This window comes from Scylla paramamosain, chromosome 37 (genome assembly GCF_035594125.1).
Source record: "Scylla paramamosain isolate STU-SP2022 chromosome 37, ASM3559412v1, whole genome shotgun sequence".
Lineage (NCBI taxonomy): Eukaryota > Metazoa > Arthropoda > Malacostraca > Decapoda > Portunidae > Scylla > Scylla paramamosain.
Window position 1 is genome coordinate 5,945,001 of NC_087187.1, and position 7,500 is coordinate 5,952,500.

Here is a 7,500-nt window from a genome sequence, read left to right on the forward strand (position 1 = left end):
CGTGGGGCGTGAAGAGGGCAGGCCGGGGAGGCGAGTGTGTGGGGCAGGCCATGGGGACGGGGTGGAGAGGAGGAGGAGGAGGGGAAATTGATACTGAAGGAGAGGGGTGAAAGAAGGACAAGGAAGGGCAGAGATTGAAGGAAGGTTTAGCAGGAAGAGTGATAGAAGAAGAAGAAGAAGAAGAAGAAGAAGAAGAAGAAGAAGAAGGATAGTGATGTATTAGAACAGAAAAAAAAATAAGTTGAATGCTGAAAAGAAGAAAAGAAAAAGATAGGAAAAAGAAGATAGGAAGCAATAAATAGGAAGAAGAAAAAGGAGAAAACATTTATGAGATTCAGGAGGGGGGCGCTGATGAGGGGTTAGAAATAGAAGGTAAAGAGAGAGAGAGAGAGAGAGAGAGAGAGAGAGAGAGAGAGAGAGAGAGAGAGAGAGAGAGAGAGAGAGAGAGAGAGAGAAATATATATAGTAGGGGTGACATGGAATAGATGCAAGAGAGGAGGGGTGGGATGGGGAGAAGGGGTAAAGAAAAAGTACTGGGGAGGGGGGAGAGGGAGGGGGAGGAGACACGGGTATTTTATTGAGATGGTGGAGGGAGGGGGGGGGTTGTGGTGCAGAAATAGGGAGGATGTGTAATATTGTGTTTTTTTTTTGGGGGGGAGGAGATGGGAATGGGGGGGAATGGGGAACGCCGTGAATGGTTAATGTAATTCTGTATGTAGGAGGCGCGACCTGATAACGTTTGGGGGTTGTGGGGCGACGTGGGGAGGGTGGCAAGGAGGAATGGGAAGGGAGGGAAAGGGAGGGGCGAGGGAAGGGGGAGAGAGGAGGGACTAGGAGAGAGAATAGGGGAAGGGGAGGAGTAAAGAGGATGGGGAAGGGGGGGAGTGGTGGAGAAGGTAAGGAAGGAGGAGGAGGAGGAGGAGGTATCAGGGCTCGAGGAGGTGGAAGGAAGGAATAAAGGAAGGAGAGAAGTAGGTAAATAGATGAAGGAAACACAAAGAAGAGAGGTAAGAATGAAGGAGGGAGGTAAGGAGGAAGGAAGAAGGAAGGAAGAGGAAGGAAGGAAGAGGGAAGAAAGAAGGAAAGGAGGTAAGAAGGAAGGAGAGAGGGAGCTAAGGAAATAGGAAGGGGAGGAGGGAGGAAGAGGAAGTAAGAGGAAGGGAGGAAGGAAGGGAGAAAAGGAGGGAAAGAAGGAAGGAAGATAAGGAACCAGGAAGAGAGAGGAGGGAAAGCAGGAGGAAGGAAGGAGACAGGAAGACAGCGAAGGAGGAAAGGAGGAAGATATGAGGTAAGAAGGAAGATAAAAAGGAAGTAAGGAATTAGGAAGACAATGAAGGAGGCGGAGAGGAAGAAGGGAAGAGGAAGAGGAAGCAAGAAGGGATTTACGAGAAGGAAGGAAGTAGGAGACAGGAAGACAAGGAGATAATGAGGAAGAAAGGAAGAGAGGGAGAGAAATAAAGAGACAGGATGGAGGAGAGGTAAGAAAGGAAGAAAGAGAAAAAGTAAGAAAAGAAGGAAGTACAAGGAGGTAAGGGGGAAGAAACGAAGAGAGAGAGAGAGAGAGAAAGACGAGGAAGAAGGGTAGATAGAAAAGGAAGAAAGAGATAAGTAAAAAAAAACAAGGAAAATGAATGAATGAAGGAAGGAAGGAACTATGAAGACAAGAGAGAGAGAGAGAGAGAGAGAGAGAGAGAGAGAGAGAGAGAGAGAGAGAGAGAGAGAGAGAGAGAGAGAGAGAGAGAGAGAGAGAGAGAGTCAAGGTGAATTGGGGGGGGCTGGTAGTCTCCTCATAAGCAGCACCTGACTCACCTTTGGCTCATTAGAGGGTAATGAGCCAGCCACCACCTGTCAGACGGGGTGGCGCTAACAGGTGGTGGAGGGAGGGAGGGAGAGGGAGAGAGAGAGAGAGAGAGAGAGAGAGAGAGAGAGAGAGAGAGAGAGAGAGAGGCATCAAGGTGGCAGGTGTGGGTAATCTAATTATTCCCCCCATAAGATGCTCCTGTTTACCTGCAAATATGTACACTAACTTACCTGGGCGAATTAGTGTGTTGGATTTTACAGGTGAGAAGGTTACCAGGTAGGAAAGGACTGGATGTGCTATTAGTTACTTTTATTTCTACGTGTTTCTTACCTGGGGGAATTAATGCGTTGAGTTTTACAGGTGAGAAGGCAGGCAGGTAATTGGGTTGAGTTTAGTTGAGTTTAGTTTGGTTTAGTTGTTATTGTATGTGCGTGCTTTAAGATTCTTTCGCATTCACGCCTCGTTTGATTTCAAGATTTTGTGCATGTTAGGAGGAGAGAGAGAGAGAGAGAGAGAGAGAGAGAGAGAGAGAGAGAGAGAGAGAGAGAGAGAGAGAGAGAGAGAGAGAGAGAGAGAGAGAGAGAATTGTAGAACCTTGCCTTTCTTCTTACTACACTACACATTACTTTTCCATCCCCCTACGCATGATAGATAGATAGATAGATAGATAGATAGATAGATAGATAGATAGTCAAAACAAATAAATAGATAAATAAACTAATAAATAAAAACAGGAAATACCCACCAAGTCACGTCACTCTCACCTGGTCAACACAAACACAGGTAAAGGCCACGAAAACACACACACACACACACACACACACACACACACACACACACACACACATTGAACTACTAGAAAACCACCAGACCCCAAAACTTGCTGTGATTTGACCTAAATTCAAACCCTGAGAAAAACACAGAAGACAGAATAGAGGAGGAGGAGGAGGAGGAGGAGGAGGAGGAGGAGGAGGAGAGCGTGGACACCGTGTTCAAACTGTGCCTCTAAATTTGGCCTGCGTCTTATATGGTGAAATTGCGTCTTACAGGGCAGAAAAAAGCATCTTATTGGCCCCAAAGCACCTGAGTGTTGTAGTGAGGTGGCTGTCTTCACCTCGCCGTGTGCTGAAGGTCGCGGGAATTTGCATAATGGGCAGAGAGAGAGAGAGAGAGAGAGAGAGAGAGAGAGAGAGAGAGAGAGAGAGAGAGAGAGAGAGAGAGAGACGGAGGGAGGGGAAGGAAAGGAAACAAAGGAAGGGAAAGGAAGGAGGAAAGAAAGGGAGGGAAGGAGGGAGGGGAAGGGAACGGAAAGGAAGGGAAGGGAAGGGAAGGGAGAGAGAGAGAGAGAGAGAGAGAGAGAGAGAGAGAGAGAGAGAGAGAGAGAGAGAGAGAGAGAGAGAGAGAGAGAGAGAATATTACGATACTGGAAAAAAAAAGAAATATGTATATGAAATGCAATAAATTAATTACTCTCCTCCTCCCCCTCCTCCTCCTCCTCCTCCTCCTCCTCCTCCTTCTCCTCCTCCTTCACCTCCTCCGCAGTTTGTATTCTCATTCCCCTGGCAATGAGGAAAGGTGAGGCAAGGCACAAGGGTCACTGCCAAACAGCGTAATAACAATACAATTTTAAAACCCTTATGGCGGGAGGTGTTCACGCATACGTATATAAAACATTTTAAAAGCATCACAAAAAACAAGAAGCTTCGCCTAAAACATCTCATTCAGATAAAATTAAAGGTTAATACACATCAAATATGTTTCTCTTTTTATAATTTGGTGTTTCAGATATAATTAAATAGTTTCATATTCGTATTTATGTACAGACGGTTCATTTATATAATGGCGGACTGATATCAGTGTTTTCGTCATCATTCTAATAGTCGTTTAATCCTTTCATTGCCAGACACTTTTTCCTTTAATGCATATATCTTCTGAGACACTATTTTTGTGGTAAACATTCTTAAGATAGACGAAATCATCTCTGTTTTCTCTGTTTTTCCTCCTGTGTCTCAATTTCAACAATTTTCACATGGCATGAAGGTTGACGAACGACGACTGTAGCAGGAAAAGGGTTGACAGGTTCTAGTAGAAATCATTTGAGTGTTTGAGTTTGTGTTCGCGATTGTAGTCATGCTTCAACACAGATTCTGCATCATCATTAGAATGAAAACAATAGTGGAAGGGTGACTAATCATCTCTGTGGCTTTTGAGGACAGTCCTGATGAGAGAAAAAGGCGGGAGTTTCCATCATTTCAGGTATAAAAAAAAAAAGATGGTAGTTGCGATTAATGCGCATGAGAGATTTATTATCATTCGTCAAAAAAATAAAATACATAAATAAAATAAATAAATAAATAAATATAAATAAATAAAGCAGGTTTTTCGTGTTTTGAAATGCTGCGGTTTACATACCCCAAAAAAATTAACCAAAAGCAAATGTGTTTCAAATTTCCACGCTTAAAAATGCAATGTTGATGATTTTATTTACTGTGAGTATTAATATAAACGAAGAACTTTTTAGCACAGAGGGTTTTAGCGTTTCAAAATCCAATTGTAAGAGATGAAGTTGCAAGACAAAACACATATACATATTCCTCATCTTCCTCCTCCTCCTCCTCCTCCCCCTCCCCGGCAAAGACTCACCTGTCCTCAGTAAGCCCTGGATCAGACGTCGGTCACTCCTGTGGGGAAGAAAACAACACTTTACTTGCATACCGACTGTGTGTGTGTGTGTGTGTGTGTGTGTGTGTGTGTGTGTGTTATGTTGTACTGTGGTAGCGTTTCGGTATTTCATGTATGATCCTTAGTATTACGGGTTTACTAGTTGGCACATGCATTCATACATACATACATAGTAGTAGTAGTAGTAGTAGTAGTAGTAGTAGTTATTGTTGTATGTAGTTTGAGAAAAAAATTACAAATAGTACAGAAAGTTCCATGTTTTTTGTCTACTTTAAAAAAGAACACAACAGCGTCAGGCAGAGGACCAACAGAATACAGTACATGCAATACACATATTTGCATACATAGATAACTGTACATTTTTCCTTCTTTCTTTTCTTCCTTTCTCCCTTCCTTTATTTCTTTTCCTTTTTTCCTCTTTCATCCTTCCATTTTTTCTTTTTTTCTCTCTTAGTTTCCTTCACTTTCTTCTTTCGTTCATTTCTTCCTTACTTTCCTTTCACCTTTCCTTTCCTTCATCCCTATTACTATATATCCACTATTCCATCTCTCCCCTTCCTTCCTTCCTTCCTTCATCCTTCCCTCCCTCTCTCCTTCCATCTCTCCCTTCTTTTCTTCATGCATACCCTATTTCATCTCCATTCTTCTCCTTCCCTCCTTCCTTTCTACGTTCCTTATTCCTATCTTCCCTGCATCCCTTTCTCCACCCTCCCTTCTCACCTGGCCTTCTCTTCCCTACCTCTCATTAGACGCTTAATTAAAACTGTCAAGGAATAAGAATGTAACAGCCACGGCCCGCATTAAGACACACCTGTACCTAATTATTAACGCCAGGTAAAGCAGCACGTGAGGGGGACTGTAAAGGGGGATAATTGCCGCTGTGCTCACCTGTGTGTCTCTTTCCTCCGTGACAGGTTAAGGTGAAGAGCTGGTGATGTGAAAAGTGTTCGTGGTTTTTTTTTTTTTTAATTGTGGTTTTTGTTTTTATTTATGAGTGTTTTGTTTATTTTGTTTGTTTTTATTTTATTTGTTGTTGTTGTTGTTGTTTGTTTTTGTTTATTGTGGTTTCGTATCTTCATTTTTTTTCCTTGTTCCTGCTCTCCATCCCTTTTCTTTTTCTTTTTTTTTTCTCTTCTAGGTTTTCTTTCTGATTTTCTTTCTTTGGTTGTTTTTTTTCGGGGGGTTTGTTTATTATGGTTTCTTATCATTAAATTTTCTTGTTTCTATTTTTCTGTTATGTTTTTCTCCCATTCTTGTTTTCCTGTCCCGCGTTTTTCTTATCTCATGTTTTCCTGTTATGACTGATTTTCTTATACGTAATATCTATGACTTTTCCCATTCCTATCTTTCCAAATCCTAAATTTTCCTACACCAAGGGAAACAAAGTAGGAAAACAGTATAAGGGACAACTCACACGAGGAAAACACCGATTTCAGTAATAGATATCAAGAAAGCAGAGAAAATCTAGGAAATATGTCGAAAATCTGAAAGAAATCCGTAGAAAATCTGCGAAAATCTGAAGAAAATCTCCAGAAATATTTAGGAAATCAGTAGAAAATCTGAAGGAAATCTGGAAAATCTGATGCAAATCCTGAAAAAATCTGAAGAAAATCTGTAGTAAATTTGTGAAGAGAATCGGAGCAGAGTACATTACAGGTAAGAGAGAGAGAGAGAGAGAGAGAGAGAGAGAGAGAGAGAGAGAGAGAGAGAGAGAGAGAGAGAGAGAGAGAGAGAGATACAGGGACCCCTCTACCCATGCTGTGTTATGCTGTGTTATACCATCCGTATGCTGTGGTGACCTGTGTTATGGCATATATGTTATTTCATGCTGTTACGCTGTGTTGTGCTGTTATGCTTTATATATACTATGCTGTTAAGCTGTGGTATTATGCCCTTCGCTATGCTGTATGCTGTGTTGTATTGTATTGTGTTGCAGTAAGCTGTGGCATGCTGGTCTTGGTTATGTTATGTTAAGTTAGGATAGGTTATTCTGTGCCGTGCTGTGCCGTGCCGTGCCGTGCCGTGCTGTGCCGTGCTGTGCTGTGCTGTGTTCCAATACAGCTGTTATGTCAGGCCGTGTCCACCTAACGAGGCGTTTTATTGACTACACTCCAGTCTGTGTGTGTAATAGAGAGAGAGAGAGAGAGAGAGAGAGAGAGAGAGAGAGAGAGAGAGAGAGAGAGAGAGAGAGAGAGAGAGAGAGAGAGAGAGAGAGAGTACGTTTTTAATAAAGAAATATAGTTTCAAAGAGTTAAGAATGTAGCAACTAGAGAGAGAGAGAGAGAGAGAGAGAGAGAGAGAGAGAGAGAGAGAGAAAGCAAGACGGTAAGAGTGTTGTAATTTCCACTTTCTTAAGACCACTGCGCTAAGAAAATCCCTGAAAACCCCAATGCACACACACACACACACACACACACACACACACACACACACACACATTGAAATTACATAAGGGAGAGGGAGAAAGAGAAGGAGGGAAGGGAGGGAGGGAAACCAGGCAGCGAGGAGAGATGAGAGGAAGGAGGGAACGAGGAGAGAAGGAGGAGGAGGAGGAGGAGGAGGAGGAGGAGATAGGAAATGATACCAACCCGTAATGCTGAGGAACGCACGCAATTGCACTCTGTTAATATGAGGCAATAGAAGAGAGTGTATTGCGTGTGTGTGTGTGTGTGTGTGTGTGTGTGAGAGAGAGAGAGAGAGAGAGAGAGAGAGAGATAGAGCGGAGGGCGGGACAGGCATACATTCATTCACTCACACACGCAAAGGCGCACACACACACACACACACACACACACACACACACACACACACACACACACACACACACACACACACACAAACACACAGATACCCAAAAGATGTACAGACAGGCAGACAGACACAGACAAGCGGAAAGATAAAGAGAGCAACAGAGAGAGAGAGAGAGAGAGAGAGAGAGAGAGAGAGAGAGAGAGAGAGAGAGAGAGAGAGAGAGAGAGAGAGAGAGAGAGGCTGCAAGGGCCATGTTAGTTCAAAGA

General features: G+C 43.0%; 2 protein-coding genes across 6 annotated transcripts in view; one reads left to right on the forward strand and one right to left on the reverse strand.

Moving 5' to 3' along the window:
- Positions 1-7,500, forward strand: part of LOC135091560 (checkpoint protein HUS1-like) — a 143,067-nt gene that overhangs the window by 68,261 nt on the left and 67,306 nt on the right. The gene's annotated exons all lie outside the window — the stretch shown is intronic.
- LOC135091556 (uncharacterized) overlaps positions 1-7,500 on the reverse strand; it is a 123,363-nt gene that overhangs the window by 67,630 nt on the left and 48,233 nt on the right. Inside the window, 1 exon segment of the mRNA XM_063989298.1 lies at positions 4,445-4,482. The gene's annotated coding sequence lies outside the window, so the exon portion shown is untranslated.